This window comes from Sciurus vulgaris (assembly GCF_902686455.1).
Source record: "Sciurus vulgaris genome assembly, chromosome: 3".
NCBI lineage: Eukaryota > Metazoa > Chordata > Mammalia > Rodentia > Sciuridae > Sciurus > Sciurus vulgaris.
This window is the reverse complement of record NC_136463.1, coordinates 18,593,868-18,613,784: the sequence shown is the minus strand read 5'-3', so window position 1 is coordinate 18,613,784 and position 19,917 is coordinate 18,593,868. Positions and strand designations below refer to the sequence as shown.

At 45.6% G+C, this 19,917-nt stretch overlaps 1 protein-coding gene and 1 long non-coding RNA gene across 4 annotated transcripts in view; one reads left to right on the top strand and one right to left on the bottom strand.

Annotated features, from left to right (window-relative positions):
• The window catches only part of MAP3K14 (mitogen-activated protein kinase kinase kinase 14), a 44,404-nt gene extending 25,735 nt beyond the window's left edge, over positions 1–18,669 (bottom strand). For both annotated transcript variants that reach the window (XM_079132372.1, XM_079132371.1), the window contains exon 1: positions 18,558–18,669. The gene's annotated coding sequence lies outside the window, so the exon portion shown is untranslated. The remainder of the gene's footprint in view (positions 1–18,557) is intronic.
• Positions 18,670–18,788: 119 nt separating this feature from the next.
• LOC306656189 overlaps positions 18,789–19,917 on the top strand; it is a 43,358-nt gene continuing 42,229 nt past the window's right edge. Inside the window, exons 1-2 of one of the 2 annotated variants that reach the window (XR_013762442.1) lie at positions 18,789–19,572; positions 19,673–19,894. This is a non-coding gene — a long non-coding RNA (uncharacterized lncRNA). Of the gene's footprint in view, positions 19,895–19,917 lie in introns of both variants that reach the window. The other variant, XR_013762441.1, reaches the window with a different exon arrangement.

Sequence of the window (19,917 nt, the reverse complement as noted above, 5' to 3'; positions counted from 1 at the left end):
CTCTGTTTTGGCAGCCTGTCGCCAAGGTGTCTGCTGCTGACTTATGGCTATGGCATTCCATACTTGGAGCCTTGGTTCTGCATGTATGAAAGGAAAATGCAAACATCTGCCTTATAGGGCCATCTCTAAAATGCCCGCTGAGGGTGCAGAGCAAATCCTTCTCACGCCCGTTTCATCTGGAAGTAAAACCTTGCCCTTCTCTGAATGCCCAGAGAGGGTAATAGCAGAAGTGGAATGACTCAACTTCCTTAATAAGACATTGGTTGAAAACCAGTGTTATCCTGATGCTTCCTCTTTTTAGTCTTCAGCCTGCCTGGCCATCAGGCCACACTGGGCAAGCTTCTGCCATCAAAAATGAGGGAATTTTTGTGCAGGAAGGGGGAATAAGGACCAGTGCCAGGCAGAGTGAGCCCACCTGGCAAAACAGCTACCTGGCCAGAAGGACACATGCCCAGCCCTGTTGGCTCCTTTTTCTGTCCTGCCTGCCTTCCCTTTCTTTTCTTGTTTCTTTTTTGGGGGCGGGGAGGGTACCAGGGATTGAACTCAGGGGCACTCGGCCACTGAGTCATATCCTCAGCCCTACTGTGTATTTTATTTAGAGACAGGGTCTTAAAATTGCTTCGTGCCTTGCTTTTGCTGAGGCTGGCTTTGAACTCGCGATCCTCTTGCCTCAGCCTTCTGAGCTGCTGGGACTACAGGTATGTGCCACCACGCTGGCCCTGCCTGGCCTCTTTCCAACCATACTGATTCTTTCAATAGCCAGGCAGCCATGGCAATTAAGGCCCCGATCCCTTCCCCTTGTCCTCCATTCCTCTCACAGGAAATGCCCTCTTGCCTCTTCCTTTATGTCTGCCCAGATCTCACTTATCTTTCCTTGGTGAAGCCTTTATGGTAGCCTCCTGCATTCACTCAACAAGTGTTCATGAAGTGTCTCCTAAATGCCAGGCAGATAGCAACCACTACCACTCTCAATACCTCCATGTGTGGTGCATTATGCTGGGTGCTTTATCTGCATTACAGATGCACCTCACAGCAACTCTGCAAGGTTGGTATTATTGTTTCCATTTAAAAAATATTTTAAATTGTCAATGGACCTTTATTTTATTTATATGCGGTGCTGAGACTCGAACCCAGTGCATCACACTTGCTAGGCAAGCACTCTACCACTGAGCTACAACCCTAGCCCTACTGTTCCCATTTTACAGATGAAGAAACTAAGGCTCAGAGAGGTAAGTTACCTGCCAGAACAAATGAGGCCCAATTTACACAACTAGAGCATCTAGCAGGGGGTTAGGGCTTCAACATTCAACATCGGACATTCTTGGTACATTCCCCTGGAATAAAAGCTTGTTGACATCTAGGAACTGAGAAGTATTATTAGCCATGTGAATGTTATTACACCTGTTTTACCTATAGGATCTTTCCATTCACTGTTGGTAGTAATTTTTCAGTCCTTGTAGGCAGGAAACTCAAGAACTAAGAATGAGGGGTCTTGTCAGTAAAGGCTGAATTAGCAGCAAACATGTCAGACTGCTAGTTGAGTTGCACCGGTACATGCTCCTGGGGTGTTATGACTTTTAACTTTATTAAACAGGTCATTTTCTTTAAGCAATCAAAAAATCCTCACACAATATACATGTTCAAGATTTTCCAGTAAGATGGTGCTGCCTTTACTGAAAGAACCACTGAAGGATGTGCTTTGGAAAAAAAGAAAAGTAAACCAGAGGAAAGAAATGTGATGCAAGAAACAATGGTAGGCATGGCAACGGATGCAATTTATGTTGGCCAACTTAATTAACAACTGAGAATAAAAAATTAGTTTAAAACATTAAAATCTAGACAATCTAAGGAAAAAGGGTGGAATGGTTGTTCAGTGGATAAAAAGTAATAAGATCCTTGGCTTTTTGGAAAATTTACATATGAAAATGTTTACATATTAGCCAAGCACAGTGGAGCACACCTGTAATCCCAGCAGCTGGGGAGACAGAGGCAGGAGGATCTCAAGTTCAAAGCCAGCCTCAGCAAAAGCGAGGTGCTAAGCAACTCTGTGAGACCCTGTCTCTAAATAAAATGCAAAATAGGGCTGGGGATATGGCTCAGTGGTTGAGTGCCTCTGAGTTAAATCCTTGCTACCCCTCCCAAAAATAAATGTTTACATATTAGCTGGGTGTGGTGGTGCATGCCTGTAATCCCAGCAGTTTGGGAGGTTAATGCAGAATTTCAAGTTCAAAGCCAGCCTCAGCAACTTAGACCCTGTGTCAAAATAGAAAATAAAAAAGGGCTGGGGATGTGGCTTGGTGGTTAAGCACCCCAGGGTTCAATCACTAGTATCAACAAAAACAAACAAACAACTCCCCCAAAAAAGAACTCCAGAATTTAAAAAGATACAGCCAAATGCTGACTAAAAGAAACAAAACAAAATTGTACAGAAGAGTTTGAAAACAGAGGGATGGAAAGAGAGATGCTAGGCCAATACTAACCAAAAAACATACACTAGTCACACTGGACAGAATACTCATGACACAAAGACCTAACAATCACTTGTAGACACCCAACAAAGAGCCACGGAGTCAGTGGCTGGAGACAGGGTTGGCATCAATTAAGAGTGTCCTATTCAACTGCAGGGCAATACAGCGTCCTAGAGCACTATGGGCCTGGGGCAGGTCCGGGTGTGCTGGGTGCGGGGAGGGCACTGAGGTCCAGTTGGCTGGGGAAAGAGACACCTCGTCAGAAAAGTATACACAATACAGGAGTACAGGGCAGAGACCACAGCAGGCACAATGGGGACACCCAGGCCAGCTGGACAAGTCTAGAAAGGCTTCCCAAAGGAGGTGTCACCTGGGTTGAGTCTCAAGACGTGAGCAAGAACTGCCCAAGAAAAAGGAGAGGTTTCCAGGTAGAGGACACAAAAAGATAAGGCCCGGACGTGAGTGTGTGTAGAATCACAAATGCCTCGAAGCTGTTGGTGGCTAAACTTGTCACACAGTCACAGGAGATGACACTGCTGGTGAAGTTCAGATACTAGGCCATGCAAGTGCACTTGGTCCTCATATACCCTCAGGGCTTTATTCTCAGAAAAGTGAGGGGGCTAAAATTCTGCATTCCTGTATACTCCTGGGGACAGAGCTGCAGATGGGTAGGGGCGGCTGGTGGATGCTGGGCATTACATGGAAATGTAGCCTGTGGTGCAGAACACCCATGCCAGCCCTGCACAATGGCATCGCACACTACAGAGCTTTGGAAGGCTTGCTTGACTCTTTCCCTCAGGTGGGAGACAGAGTGGGCAAGCGATCGCTGGGAAGGAAGCAGGAGCATCACTGGGGCCTGTGCTAGGGCATGCTCAGTGAAACTCAGCTGGAGTAGCACTGAAACCTGCTCCCTGGCCAGCCTGAAGCCTGCTTCCCAGGAGAGCAATTTCTACAAACACATTTCCCATTAAGGAGAATATGAAATACGACCGTTCATCAATCCTTAAAGTCTTACCGATCAATTACAAAAAAAATAATAAAAACCAAAACCAAAACCTGACATGCCCACAAAAAACTAGTCTCACTGCCAATTCCACAGGCCAAACTGCAGGGTAAATACAATTTATGACTATCCTCCAATTCTCACCATGGCCAAGATCAGCAGGCCCGAGTGTGCAGAAAGTACTGCTTCTGTATACAAAGCCCCCTCGGAGGCCCAAGGCAATCACTTCACATCTATTGTATCAGCACCCGTCTCCCCACTTCCAGCTTCCCTGACCTCCGCCCGTCCACACCCCTAGTGAGCTCATCCTAAAACATGTCCTTCAGACAACTTCAAGCTCAAAGTCATCTTTGGCACTGCCTGTGGAACCAGTCCCAAGTCTGTGGTCTACAACCTATCTGACCACTCCTTCTGTAACATGGGGTTTGGCTTTGGCCAGCCTGATCTCTCCACAACCCCTTAGCTACTCAACAATGAGGTTCTCATGGTGGGCCCCTTGCACTTTCAACTTGTCCTTGGCAGGCAAGCTCAGGCCTTCCACCTCCGGGAAGCCCCTCCTAACAGCTAAGTCACCTTTTCTGACTGCCAATAGCACCTTGTCTCCTCTCCCCTCACTCTCATCCTGGTCCTCTTTCCTTAGTCACACACTTACCCCCTCATTCATCAAAATAATGCAGCTGAAAGATATCATGGGTTATACCAAAAGATGACAGCCATTTTTGTGTGCACGACTCATAGAATTGCAACCTAGGTATGGAACAAATAGAAATACAGAGAAAGACGCATAATCAAAGAGTTTTATAGAGTATTTCTATAATAGTAAAAAATTGCAAGAGGGGAAAGATAATTATTAAATCACTGCCTATTCATTAAAATGGATAAATAATTGTTAACAATCTGAAGAAATGCCTATGGGATACAATGTTAACAGAAAAAGGATACAGAATTATATCTAAAGTATGACCACTAAGTCTGTATCGAATATTAACATTTATAAAAAACAGACACCTAGCCCTGGCATACAGCAATGGTTCTCTCTTGCGGTTGGGTTTATGAATGCTTTAATACATTTTTATACTTTTTGAATTTTTCCACATTTTTTCCAGTAAGTATGTGTTAGTCTTCTCAGTTTTCATTTTTTTTCATAGATAATGTTTTCAAGTGGTTAAAAAAATACAGAAAAAATATACCACGAAGCCTAAGTCCCTCCCACCCTTCCCGCATTCCTCTGAGGGGATCCCCCTTACCAGTTTCTTGCATATCCCTCCACAGATGTTCTCTGTATTACTTTTATAATGAAAACAAGCTACAACTACAAATGGATCTCCTTGTACATGAAGGACTTAGGGGACGTGGTCTTATTTGTGATGGGGCTTGATAAATTCGGAGTGAGCTGCCTGCCCCGCACGTGCAGGCGCACAGGAAACCTCACCTCTGAGGTGGTCACTGAGCTCTGGCAGCTGGGTCACTAAACAAGAGGCTGGAGATGGGTAATCTCGCCCCTTCTGGTTTTGGTTTTCATTTCACTCTCTGTCTTTTTTCCCTGGGGACTGTGAGTTTTATTAGTTGTGACTCAAGAAAGAAGGTGCTCAGAGACAGTTCCATCAGCCACCTTTGATTTGATGGCTACTGCCTTGCTGTTATCTGTCATCATCCAATGATGAATGTATAGTGGTTACAGGCCTGTGCTCATGCTGGATGTAATAGATGCTCTTAGGAATAGTGGCCCCACAAAGAGTAGCAAACGGAGAAGAACTGAACCGGAGAGAAAACCACTGGTCTTTCCTCTGCTGGTTATATGAAGGGGTAGAATTGGAGGGTTGTCCCAGGAGGCAAGTTTTGTTTGTTAGTCTCTCCTACCTTCCTTACATATTATATCAAACCCTCCTTTTCTTAAAAAATAAAATCATTATTTTTTTAAATACAAAAAAATTGTTCATTTAAAAATTGAAACAATACACAAGTGCTCTATAAACCAAAACAAGGACTGGGATTGTGGCTCAGTGGTAGAGCGCTTGCCTCGCATGTGTGAGGCACTGGGTTTGATTCTCAGCACTACATTTAAATAAATGAATAAAATAAAGGTCCATTAACATCTTTAAAAAAAAAAAAAAAAACCCAAACAAAAAAACAAAAAAAAAACCAAACCTAACAAACAAATAAAAATTCCCAAAGAATTCCCTCTTCTCTGCAACATAAGAAATATTTAAGTTTTGTGTAAATCCTTCTAGTTCCGTTACCATATATATATAATATGGGACTATATTTTAGATAAACATGGGAGTATAATACCTAATATTATATAAATTACCACTTTAACTTGATTATGAATACTTTGCACTTTAGTACATAAAGATGTTTCATTTTTTATGGTAATGGGGATGGAACCCAGGGCCTTGCACAAATTAGACAAGTGCTCTACTACTGAACTACATCCCCAGTCCCTTTTAATTTAAGGTCTCATTAAGTTGCACAGGCTGGCGTTGAACTTGTGATCCTCCACTCTCAGTTTCCCAGTTAATATTTCATGTTTTAAAATGGTTCCTGAGATTCCATGGTACAGATATATCATCATTTCTCCATTTATTCTTCTATGGGTGAACTTTGCTACTAATTTTTCACTTTCTTTCTGTTTTTCTTTTCTTTTTTTTTTTTTTTTTTGTGGTGCTGGGGATCAAACAATACATGATAGGCAAGTGCTATATTTTTCATTTATAAGTATATTTCAAAAAGGCCCATCCTTATTCATTTTTGTATACTTGTCTGAGTGATTTTAAGTGGTAAACCCTGGAGACTGAAATTTCTGGGTGACCCTTTTGTTGCAGGCTGTTTTATCCTGTTTCTACAGGTTGGGGAAGTAGGCAGTATCAGATAGTGGTTCCCAAACACACTAGTTATTGCTGGAAAGATGCGATCCTTGCCCTCAAGGCAGAGTCCAGCAGGGAGAAAACTGGGTAGACGGATTTTAGGATCAGAAGGGCCTTTGGAGGTAATCTGTTCTAACATATCACTTACCAACACTGAGGGAAGGCTATGCAGCTACATAACAGGGTGGCCTTGGAGTTGCAAAAGCCAACTTTGAGTCATAGTTCCTCAACACTGGTGTGTGACCACCATGGTAGGTTATTTAATCTGAGACTCTGGTGTCTCATCTGTAAAATAGGCATTCTCAAACCTACCTAACAGGATTTTACAGAATGATTAACTACAAGAAGCAATGTTTAATTTATACAATACAGCAGCTGGCACGCTCTGTCAATGTCCGGGTAACATTCCTCCAGTGAGACGGAAGCTGTTACAAGAGGAGCAGTCCTTTCTGTGTCTGAAGTGCAAGTTATTTGCAAGTCCTTGCTGATGCAGAGCTGAAATTCACCCCTACTCCCGGTTTCTAGCCAGCTGCCCGGTAGCAGGAATTCTATTACAGACTGTTCGAGGAGGAGGAGAATCCTGGGAGCAGAGGGGCACAGCAGTCAGCAAGACAAGGCCAACCCCTGAGGATATCTTTGAAGAACATTCAGCAGACTCCATCTGGCCTGTCTCCACTACTAACATGCTAGTTGTCAATAATAACACAAATTAATAATGGCAGCTATTAATGCTTGCTGTGTATTAGGTAATGTAGGCATTATTCCTGAATCTTCACAACTCTGAGCAAGGCATTTTACATGGAGGAAGAAACAGACTCAGTAGATTTAATTTGCCCAAGGCAGCACTGCAGGGAACTGGCAACGGCAAGATTTGCACAAGGGACTTTCACATCAAAGCCCACACTCACAGTCATGACACCAAATCCCCTTTCAAATGATCTAAACTTTAGAATTGGGACCCAAATGCAGAAGCTGTCATAAGCCAAAGATTTGTTAATGAGAAACCCAGGGACTGACCCAGGAGGAAGCATCTTAATTAGGAAGCATGAACACAGCCAGCTTATGTTCTGGAAAAAGGATTGGGGAGCAAAGACTTCAAGGCAAGCCTGTATTCTTTAGACCAGCCTGGGCCCATCCCAAGGACCAACTCCTTGACAAAGTTCAAATCTGCCACTCATTTTATAAGTCCGATTCCAGGCTCTGCTGCTTTTTTTTTTTCCTCTCCAATACTGAGGATTGGACCCAGGACCTCATACATGCTGGGGAGGCATGTTTCTTATACAATGATTAACTTACAGAGTGATTCAACATCTCTACCAACTGAGCTACATCTTTAGCTCTTTTAAAAATTTGATACAGGGTCTTGCTAAGTTACCAGGCTGGTCTCAAATTTGTCATCCTCCTGCCCCAGCCTGGGATTATAGGCATGTATTAGTGTTGCTGGCTTCAGAGCTTCTTGTCTAGTTACTATTCTTTAATAACAAAGCTTTCAGCATCAACTACCATTGTCATTAATATGGTCAATGCTTTGTCTCTAGGTCCCTGATACAGGACATTTGAAAAGCTTTAGAAGAATAGCATAACAATGGCATTTTGAATTTAACTCTAAAATCCTGTGCACAGGGACAGCTTGAAAGAAAAGCATGCCCCAGGGAGCATCTATCTGCAATTGGAATGCAGGAGAACATGGAGGGAAAATAGTACTGAGGAAAAAACCAACCTCACATGTACTTCACTTTACACAATAAGCAGCAGAGCCCAGCACAGTGGTGTACACCTGCAATTGCAGTGACTCAGGAGGCTGAGGCAGGAGGATTCACAAATTCAAAGACAGCCTCAGCAACCTACTGAGACCCTGTCTCAAAATAAAAATACAAGGGGCTGGGGATGTGGCTCAGTGGCTAAGTGTTCCTGGGGTCCAATCCCTGACCATCCCAATCCCTGCCAAAAAAAAAAAAAAAAAAAAAAAAAGCAGCAAGGAATTTTTTTTTTTTTTTAAATCATGTTTTGTTTTATTTTTTCAAAATGTGAGCAGTCACTGTGTCCTTTAAAAATGTCAGGGTCATAAAATATCCACAGGTATTTATGTGGACATGTTCCAGGTTAAAGGGCACTAAAAGGCTGTGGAGGTTACCTGATCCTAAATTCAATCCAGTTCTAAAGTGGGGGTGCCAAAAAGAGTATTACAGCTCAGTTGACAAAAGTGGAATATAGGCCAGAGATTTAAAAAACACGTCATATTAAAAGTTGTTGTAAGAGAGTGTCTTTGCTTTCAGAAAATGCCCTCTTAAATATTAGCGAGCAAAGGGCCACAATGCTTAGAACTTATCCTTAAATGTTCTGAAAAATAGTGGTAGAGCACTTTCTGAGCGAGTCTGCAACTCTGGGTTCCATCTCCAGTATCAAAATCAAACCAAGTCAAAAAAGGGTATGGTGGTCCCCCATCATTCTAAGTTTTACACATTTTCTGTAAGTTTGAGAGTACTTTTTTTTTTTTAAATTTATTTTTGTTGTAAACAAATGGGATACATTTTGTTTCTGTTTGTAGATGGAGTAGATGGATTACCATTTGCATAATCATACATTTACATAGGGTCATGATGTTTGATTCATTCTGTTATTTTTTCAGCAAGGAATTTTTTATGTATATTATGCCAAAAAAATTTCAAGTGTCACTGAACTCTGCAAGTTACGATATTTCATGTAACTGAATATTCTCAAGCATGAAGTAGGGGCTGCAGTTTACACCTCTCAACAAGGACCAGTTTCCAAGTATTTATCTGCTGCCCTTGTCTCTAGAATCATGCTGAACACAGTTTCTTTGATCGTTCAAAATGCATTTGGTGATCTTGCCAAGCCTTGAGGCCATCATTACAAGCAACTCTCTTATTTGACCTTTTGGAATAGATTCAGAGCAAGGAGCGGTTCCCTAGGCTATGGTCAATTCTTCTGAAATACAACCACCTCTCTGCCTTTTGGGGTTGTAAATTTGGTTGTCACAGGTGGTGCTGGCTTTAAGCAGGGTCTACCTGCAATAAGAAAAGAAGATTGGCTCAGACTCCCTTTAAGGGAGGAATCTTCAAGTTCACAGTAGTCACTGGTGACTGGTTCTGAAATTGAGGAACTAGTTTGAGGAACTTCAGAATAAACAAGAAACCCAGATAACTTGGCTTTCCATAGAAGACTTCCAAGGCATGGGGGGAATAGAAGGAAGCACATGGCCCACTCTGCCCTTTGGCAGTGGAACCCTGACCATGACCTAGTTTCAGACACCAGCCTAAATACTTTGACAAACTGGCTCAAGTGACCAGCTTGAGGACATCTGTGGGGTGCATATGACATGTCTCTTTTATAATAACGATCACATTCTTGCTCTCCCCTGGGAGGGAAGGAAAGAGCTTGGAAGTAGGGTGGGACTCTCAGATGATCTCAGACTACTCCGGGAGGAGTTTAGATTCCACTCTTGCAATTCCACTCATGAATACTTAGGCAGCAGTTTCCATGTTCCAGGTGCCATGTGGCCAGCTGGACTGTGATGGCAACCAAGTCTGGTGAGCGCTTTCCCTAAGGCAACCCTAAAAGGCCTTGGAATGCTGGGCCTAGTTTTCAAGAAGTAGTTTTCAAGAAGTGTGATCACTCTAAGGTCTTGGGCCATCAGCCTATGATTCAGTCTGAGGGGCACCAAGCACATGGGATTTGCCAGTGTGGTCCCTCCCTTCTCTATACCTACAAGGGTAGGAGAGGTCAGCCCTGGTTTTTCCGTTTGTTTGTTTTGCTACCTGGGATTGATCCCAGGGGTGTGTAACCATTCATCCATTTTCCCAGCCCTTTTTTATTTTTTATTTGAGACAGGGTCTCAATAAGTTGATAAGGGCCTCCCTAAATTGCTGAGGCTGGTTTTGAATTTGTGATCCTCCTGCCTCAGCCTCCCGAGTTGCTGTGAGTACATGTGCGTGCCAGTGTGCACCACGCCTGGCACAGCCCTGTTTTTAATAGCTGTCTACTCATGGTCTGCTTCTATCCTGAATTAAGTTCAAGCACATTTCTACTGACAGTTTCTATACTTCTGAAAACGCACTCCTCACCCAGAGAGTGTTGAAGTTTCCAGATTGTTAACAAGCTCCTATTCCAAGCAGACAAGGCCCCAGGATGAGAGAAAGGTCGAGGGTGGTCCCACCCAGACCCTGCAGACCAGGAGCCGGGCTCCTCCTGCCAAAGAGCGCTGTGCCAATGATCAGCAGCAGCTCCGGCTGGAGAAGAAACCCCTGGGCCGAAGTGCCTTCTTGTCCCCTCTAGCCCCACAGCTGTGACTCATGATTTGGCATCTTTGCTGACCTATGTGGTGTCTGCTTTCATGTCCATCTTGCCCCCCCATCATAAGCTCCTTGAAGACTGTGCCTCAGTTAGACTTTGTAATATTTATAGATGCTCCTTGACTTTCGATGGGATTACATACTGATAAACCCATTGTAAACTGAAAACATAAATTGAAAATACATCGAATACACCTGACCTACCAAACATGGTGGCTTAGCAGCACAGTGCACTGCGGAATGCTGCTTGTTTTCCCCTGAGATCGTGGGGCCGCCTGGGAGCTGCAGGTCATTGTCACTGCGCAGCATCACCAGAGAGTCTCCTAGCATGTGAAAAGATTGAATTCCAAATCTGAAGTATGGTTTCATCTGAATGTGTATTGCTTCTGCACCACCACAAAGTCGAAAACCCTTAACTCACCAGTCAGGGACATCTGCCTATTTTTGCAACTTGCAGAGCCCGGCACAGCTGACACCCCTGACAAGCATTCCCTGAGCAAAACACTCCTGAAGAATAAATGAAAGTCACAGGCTCTGAGGTGTCTAATCATCTGGCACACAGGAGGAGACAGAATCAGATCCCGCAGAGGGGTCATATCATGGCAGTGATATTCTGACAGCGCCCCAGCAAGAAAGTGTCCTCTAAACTGGCTGTTGAGCCACCCCTGTCAATCCCTTTTCTAAATGCTGACCCAGGGACCCCTTTCTTCCTTTCTTTTTTCCTTACACTGGGGATTGAACCCAGCGGCACTTTACCACTGAGCTACACCTCCAGTCCTTTTTATTTTTTATTTTTTTGAGATGGTCTTGCTAAGCTACTGAGACTGGCCTTGAACTTGGATTCCTTCTGCCTCAGACACCAAATGGTTGCAATTACGGGTCTTACAACCAGCTAAGACCCATTTATTTCTAATGTGTGAGAAGATAACCTTGTGTCCTGGACAAAGTTCACCTGGCTCAGATGTGTGTGTGCCTGCTTCATGGGAGGTGGTACACCAACCTCTATCTTTTATGCTTATCTCTGTAGAGCTATTCCTGCTTCTCGAAGCATAGCATCTGCCAGGTGGGACTGCTGGGCATGGCTCTAGGAGCTGCATTCACCCAAAGGACTCCAAGCATAATTTTAGTTGGCAATCACATTCTCATTTGAGGCTGGCTAAACACCCTTTCCTTCCAAGTCTCTCCAGGGTACCAACCGGAACACTGATTCTGCCCCAGTTAAAGGAAAGGTCAATGTTAGCAGAACATGGATGGTGGATCTCAACTACAACAGCTCTTTGCACTTAACAGGTGGCCATCATCTGGAGATGACATCATGCTTTGCCCTTAGGGAAGAGCCTCTAGCTGAGAGAAGCCCAATAGATCCAGCTGGGATGATGCCCGAATACTCGGGCTCTTCGGGCCACCTGCACACCATGGGCAACATGCCATTTCTTCACAGAAGAAAGATGCAAAAGAGCTTCTAGGTGCCCAGTGGATCTGGAGCCTTGCAAGCAATCACCAATTGTCACCAAATGCCCACTTTGGGTCAGACGTTGCTTGGCAAAGTTGGAAAATGCCCTGTAGGTGCAGGCAACCTTTGAGACTTCCGGATAACCCTGCCCAGGCCTGTATTATCAACCTTAGCCTCCTTTTGATTACATAAACCTCATGAAACAAGAGAGTGCCAAATACATAGCTTTCTGTTTATTTTTTCTTAGACACAGGGCAGCAGCTGCTGGGCTCCACCCTTTCCAGGCCTGGTGGAGCTTGAAGGAGGGCTGAGAGTGACAGGATTGGTGTCAGGGAATAAAAGGAGGAGCTGGTTCACAAAATAAAATTCCTGCTCCAGCAGTAGCTCCTTTGTCTAGTGGCAGCAGAGCCCAACACAAAGGAGCCCAGGTTTTAGTTTGGGGTTGGCCATTAATGAGGTGGACAGCTTTGGGCAACTGGTTCAGTTTTTCTGGGCTACCATTTTGTCTTCTGCAAAACAGGGAGGGGTACAAATGCTAATAGTTCTTTCGGGTTTTTTTTTTATTTTAATTTTTTATATTTGGTAGCAGGGATTGAACCCAGGGTGCTTAACCACTGAGCCACATCCCCAGCACTCGTTTTATTTTTTATTTTGAGACAGGGTCTTGCTAAGTTGCTTAGAGCTTCACTAAATTGCAGGGGTTGGCTTTGAATTTGCCATCTTTCTGCTTCAGTCTCCTGAGCTGTTGGATTACAGGCATGCACCGGTGCCTAGCCTAAATTCTTTCTTAACAGAGTAGTTAAGGCCTAAGATTATTAGCTATGCCAACCCAAAGTGACCGCTGGTTAGGTCAGACTGGTGGGGTGTGGACACTGGAGCTGGGGAGAAGTCTGTGATTACAACAGGAAATGCAAAGGAATAACAGCTCCTCTGTTGCAGCTCCATAAAGTCAAGGCCCCCTTGTGGGTGATCCTGGACGTGCTTATAGATGTCCCTGACCATCAGCTGTCCAACTCGACACCAATTGCGTTGTCAAGTACAGAGAATCTCAACAAATCTCTGCTTTGAGGACGCCTGATGGTGCCTTTAGTGGGAAGAGTCAGCAGAAGCTGCAGCCACCAGAAACTGAGAGGGAAGGCTGGTTCAGGTGTTCCACCTGCTGAGTCCTTCTGAGTCTAAACACTCGCCCTGGAAATGCAGGTGGAGGCAGGCTTAGAATTCCAAAAGCTTCCTGAGATAAGGGTGAAATCTAGCTTTTCCAATCACCAGAGCTCTTGCAAACCTCCCCCTCAGGTAGTTAGAAGGAAGGCAGGGGGGAGAGGGTTCCCCAAAAGGTCTTTCATACAAAAGTACAGTTTGTATCTCTTTGCTTTCTGCCAAGGGATTTCCCAGCTCCCTGGGGCCAAAGCTCCCCTCCTGCTGCTTTGCTGACTGTCCCTGGAAACCGTCCATTTTCCACCCTCAAGGTGGATCAACTCAGGAGTACAGGGACACTGACCTGGGCTCTTTGCCCTGTTCACATGACCCCCGCCAGGGGAGCCATCTGTCAGTCAGCAAGCCCGAAGCCTCCCCCTGGCTTCCTGCTCCCTGCCTCCTAGCCCTTGGGCTGGAAGGAGTGATCTTTGGCAGAGGGCTTCTCAACAAGGTCTGCTCAGGACTTCCTCTGCAGCTGTGCTGGGGGAACAAATCGCTGTCACCTACACCTCTGCACGGGTGACTCACCTTCCAGAGAAAGTGCTCTGCTCACCTAAGCAAAGCTGCTTGGAAAATGACTAAGGCACCTAACAAATGCAGTGGGGGGCCAGCCAGCGACTAAGCAGGGTCCAAACACTGCCTCTCGCCTCCAGCCTGAAGTCAAGTGAGGACTGCTCCAGGCTGCTGCTTTCATTTTCAGCTGAACCGAGCTCCACATGAAGCCTGATATCCGGTGATCTATTTTTTCTAAAAACTAGGTTCACTTTAGAAATGACTCTTCGGCCATCAAGACAGCTTCCCCAAGAGAAAACAAAATGTTATTTAAAGGGAACATCAACCTGGTGGGAATTTATATTTTTGTTTTATATTAAGGGGGAAGAAAAGATTTAAAGTCTAATAGAATTCTTTTTTTTTTTTATTTCTTGTGAGAATTTAAGGGAGATCTACAAGTCCTGACTATATGGATCCAGGGCTCCCAGACCTAGTACTGGAGATAAGCTGATAAGACATATTTACAAGGGAAAAGGGGGGGGGGGGTTTATGGGGATGTGGTGGTGGAATTTTATCATACAGAACCAAACGTTGTCTCCTAGCCCCCCAAAGAACAAGTCCTTGTTGTCTTATATACATACAGTATTCTTTATTTTCATTCAAGTTCATGCTGGAACCTATTTAGCTACATGCAGGACAGAAGGGAGTCCCTTGACAGGTCCAGCTCTGCCAGAGGGTGGAAGTCCTGGGAAGTCCTGATGGTGCCCATTGCTCAGGATCACCAACTATGACAGAACAGAGCCTGGTACTTTTAAGGCTCATTTAGAGTGTGGTAAGGGCAGAATTGAGTGTAAGACTAGGAGAACTTCACAGCTAAAACCTCTAGGCTGGAGAAACGTTCCCCTGGAGGTCCTACTGGGAAAATGACTCCCTGTCCTGTCAGGTAATCTGACTCTTCTTGACATCATCTTACAGAAAACAGGTCTAGTCACACTGTAGTAATCAGCAGCTACTACTACTGCTATTACTACCATGACTGCCACTAATGACAACAACAGCGATGGCCACTGTTTTGCCACTTACTGTGTACCAGGCACTGAGCGAAACACTGTATGTACCTCCTCTCCTTATTTAAAATGTCCATAAAGTATCTAATCCCATTTATAGATCAGACACCCAATGCTTAGAGAAGTGAAGCAATTTCCCCGAGGACACACAGGCAGACAGCAGCAGACCCTGTCTCTCCCTGTCTGTCCGTGCTGGCAGCCCAAAACTACCACACTTGACACACAGATACCAGGTTATGGCTTTATTGCTTTGGACAGATCACTTGACCTCTCTGTCTCACTTTCTGTATCTGTGAAATAAATGGGCATAAGCAGACTCGTCCAGATGATAGACTACTTATCTTTTAGTCCTTGAATAATTAACAATATCAATCAATAGTAATGGATTATACTGATATCAATTAATATTTGCTATGATAGAAAAGTTGGCTTGGTTTGGTTAAGTTCAAACATTGACATGTTTTGGGGAAAACAAAAACAAAAACAAACCCTGATCCTTTCTTGAGCAAGTTAGAAAAAGCAGTGAACTAGATGTCAGGAAAAGTGGGTTTAGATCCTGGCAAGACATTGATTCCCTGAGTAGTCTTGTCTACTTTATGTCTCCTTACTGGGCTTCCTTTTCTGACCTCTGTTTTTTCATATAAGTACTGTAAGAAAATATAAAGACTGGTTACAAAATTACTCCTGATGCATATATTTCAAGGGGTTTTTAGCAGGGATTAAAGAATGTAAAACAGCCAGGCCTACACCTGTAATCCCAGCAATTTGGGAGGCTGAGATTTGCAAGCTTGAGGCTAGTCTGGGCAATTTGGAAAGATCTTGTCTCAAAATCAAAAAGAAAAAGGGTTGGGGGTGTAGTTCAGTGATAGAGCACCCCTGGGTTTGATCTGCAGTATGAATGAATGAATGAATGAATGAATGAATGAATGAATGAATAAATATTTAAAACAGCAAGAAGGGAAGAGGACCCTTTAAACCAGAATACAAAGCAAAATACACAGGCCACTGAGGAAAACTTACTGTCTGTACTGTCACTGAGACAGTAAGACAAGCCCAGAGTTAAGGACACCACACCTCGATGTCCTCAGCACAGTGGAAATGCTCTCCTATACAGTCTCCCCCCACCCCCGTCTGGCCTTCCCTTTCTAATCTACTGCTGTCAGCAGCACAGGTCAACTCGGAGCTCTCACACGTTCAATGCTCACCCGGCCCAGCGACCCAGCGAGGACGCTCAGCCCCCATTCCTTTCCCTTATTCGGGATCTTGGTATGCACAGCCCAGAGGGCTGACTTATCCTTAGGGCTCCCCAAAACCACTCCCTGAATCGTCCTCCCCACCCATTTCACACTGGTGCCATCAAAAGTGCCCATAATGCTCAGATGTTTCCAGTTTAACTGAAATACTAAAATGGGGCAAACAGGAAGCATCAGACACAACTGCGGTAGTGACTTATTAATCACGAAAGCAGAATTTTAGTTGCATTTTAACCTTTTGCCAGGAAAAAAAAAAAGCTGTGAGATGATGGAAGCCATCAGTAGAAATAGGCTGCTTGTATGTGTATCAGGCTGATTTCAACCTTTAATTTAGGACTGAATTCAGTTTTGAGATTTCTGTTTTCACTCAGAAAGAAAATCTGTCAAATCAACCAGGATGAATCTGTCAACTCTTCACAAGGCAGGCGGGCCTGTTAGGAAAGTCCATGTGCTGTCCACTAAGACAGGAAGAAAATAGGAAACCAAAAGTGACAGGCCAAAGTGATACAACACTCTTAAGAGGGGCCAAAAACCAAGTAAACAACCTCTGATAAAGTTTCTATGTCTTTTACACCTCTGTAGGTCTCTCACCAGATCTTAGCCAGGAATGATTCTTTATCACTTTACCAAAAATCTCACAATAGTCGCCTAGGGTTGGACAACCAATCAGGGCCAGCTCTCTTCTCAGCATTAAGTGATAGATAAACACTCCAAGCAGATCACAAAGGAGTCAGTGTTCACAAGGAGACGAAAATGAGGAACCAAACCTCCATCTGTTGAGGTGAAACGGCTCAACCAGACATTTTTGTTTAATAGACGAAGGCTCATTTGGCAGGGTCTCTGTGGTGCCGCTCCCACAAACTCTAACAGACAACACCAGAGGCAAAAACCCCCTTCAGAACTGCTCCTTATAATCAGAAAAAAATCAGAAGATGACCTTAAGCTTAGCGGCTTATTGCTGTCTGATTTCACAAATTGCTGGTACATATTTATGGGTACATATAACTGGGTACCTCTTTATAAAATTAAAGGCAGACACCCTTATTTTTGACATCTTCTGAGAAGTTCATCACACCCTTCCCAATAAATGAGGATGTCTTCAAGGTGTTTGAGAAACTCAGAAGCCCTGGCATCACTCCAAAGTAACTCACTTTGACATCACTTTAGAAACACCAAGAGAAAACTGAAACACATTCTAAGCAAGACAAGCACCTTGCAAGTGTCCTCTCACATTAAGAGTATAAATTCACACCAAACATTTCTCCATCCTTTCTCTATCTGAATGCTATTATATGGTCTTGATTCAGGAATGTGAGAAACCCACGCTTAGTCCTAGCTATGAAGCATCAGGCACCACGTATGCCTGCTACCACAGGTACCTCACCAATAAAACTGGCCAACCATACAACACAAAGGGCTGAAGGGAAAAGGTTACATGTATGAAGATAATAAGCAAGAAATGCATTACTAATGTTAAGATACTATCGTCGTTTAATCTTTTAGACCATTTTTCTAGTCACGGGGTTTTCAACATTTTTCCTGGAATAAACTTTAGTCTGCTATTTTGTGCCATGGTTCCATCTCGTCATTTAATTTCATTCATTTTTAGAGTCCTTAATCGGTCATTGGTGTTCACTGTCTCTGTCATCGACACCACTGATTTCTGTACCTTTTCTCCATCCATCCCCTCCACATTAATTCATTCACACACCAGTACGCCCTTGAGTGCTGAGACCAACTTTTAACCTCAACTTGGAAGGAAAGACTGAAGTTAGCAAGCAACAGTGAGGTTCCTGGGCAGGTGGGAATCTGCACGGTACAACTGGCCTCTTTCTGCCTGGTGCCCAAAGGCTGCAAGCTGCCAGGGCCATGATGGGCTTCCGAGATGGGAATGTTACATCTGAACCGACAGGTCAGCGAGAAGGGAGGATGCTGTGGGTGGCCGGCACTGCCCCATGGGTGTCGAAGGCAGACTCCGCTCCTTTTTCACCCGTTGATGGGGTGTGACATCAAGTACTTCCCAGGGAAGGCCAGAGGGTTCTACAGCCAGGACAGGTGGGAGTGCGCACTTCTGCAGGGGGATATCCAGGACGCAAGTTGGAGAGGCGGACCTGGCGGTGGGGTAGCTGGGCGCGGCGGCACGGGTGTTGGGGAAGGGGAAGCAGGGCGCCCCTATGTGCGCTCGGGGCGAACGTGTGGCCTGCGGGGGTGCGCGGCCTGCAGGCTCTGGACGAACGCTGGCAGCGCGTGCCAGGGCGCGCGGGTGAACAGCCCGGGTGTCCAGGGTCCGGCGCGAGTGGGTCCGACAGCCGATGCCGGACCACTGATCCCTACCGTTACCGCGCTGGGGGCCAGGCCGCAGCCCGGCTCCAGAGTGGGGGGCGACCCATCCCCGGCGCTCCCTTGGTGCCCAGATCCAGGTACTGCGGCCCCGCCCAGTCACCTACCGGCCGAGCGCCGATCTCCCCAACCAAGCGAGTGTGGCGTGCCGCTGGCCAGCGATCTCCCGCCGCCGGCCGCCGAACCCTGAGCTCAGAGCTCACGGTCGCCCCGCCCCGGCCCCGCCCCGGGACCGCGCCCCACCCCCTCGCCACCTTCCCGGCCACCCCCGGGGCCACGCCTCCCCCCGCGGCTGCGACTTTGCCGGGCTTCGCGCCTCCTTTCTTTGGCCACACCGCGACCCTTGGCCCTACCCACTCCCCCAAAACAGCCAATAAGACGGCCCGTTCCGGTCTGCCGTCGTTCCTCTTCCCAGCAACGATTGGTTAACGAGTCCAGGTTTACAGAAATGGGCACCATTTCCGGCCAAGGTTTATAGTGGAGATTGCGCGGCGGACCGAGTGACAGGAGGCGGAGGCGGCCTTGGTGTTGGTGTAACTACACATGCGCACTCGGATTTTGGCACTTTTTTTTTTTTTTTTACCGGTTGCATTCTTCTTGAGGTTACGGGAAGGAAGGGCGACTGTACGCATGCGTGGGCACTCCCAGCTCTGACTTCGGTTACCTTGGAGACCGAGGGGCGCTGTCCCTCGCGGGTCTCGTTCTGCTTCCTCTCTGCTTCGAGGGCGCGGCTGTCGTGGCGGGGGCGGAGAGTGGTCTGGTTGAAAATACTTTTATCTAGCACTTACTGTGTGCCTGGCGCTGTAGAGTCCCTGAGGATGAGTAAGAAGGTTACAGTGTCTATCTTCGAGAAGCCTGGGGAGTCAGGGGCCTACATAGGGCAGACCACGTGTGTTGAAACCCAGGGCGAAGCGTGCTCGTGGCGTGGTACATCCCCTTTCGGCTGCTGGAGAAGCAGTGTGGTGTGAGCGCTGCACGAAGCCTCACCTCTTGAATTTACAGGCCACAGACCCAGAGAGAAGTCAGCTTTACATAAATGAGAAGACAGAGTTTGAATATACACTGAGGTGTCGACAGCGCTTCTTTCAGAATGGGACAAGGAGGGAGGGGGAAGTAGAGAAGGTATAGATATTTTTACTTTTCCAACGTTTGCTAATGTTTCCACAGTGGACTTGTATTGATTTGTAATAAAAATTTCAAATTTTAACTTGGCATAATGAAGGATGTGCTCCTACCCTGGGCTTCCTGACTCCGTCAGGGGGTCTCCTGCAGTGGCGGGTGAGGCTGGCTTGAGAAGTAAGAAGCACTCCATCTCTGGAAGGGTTTGAGCCAAGGCCAGGCCACCATCTGCTTGGGACTTTGCAGACAGTCCTACAGCCTCTTTCTGGAGATTTGTACCTAGCAGACATCTGTTTTGGGGTGCTAAGGAAGACCATTCATTCAGGTGGTTGTTGAAAACTCACAACC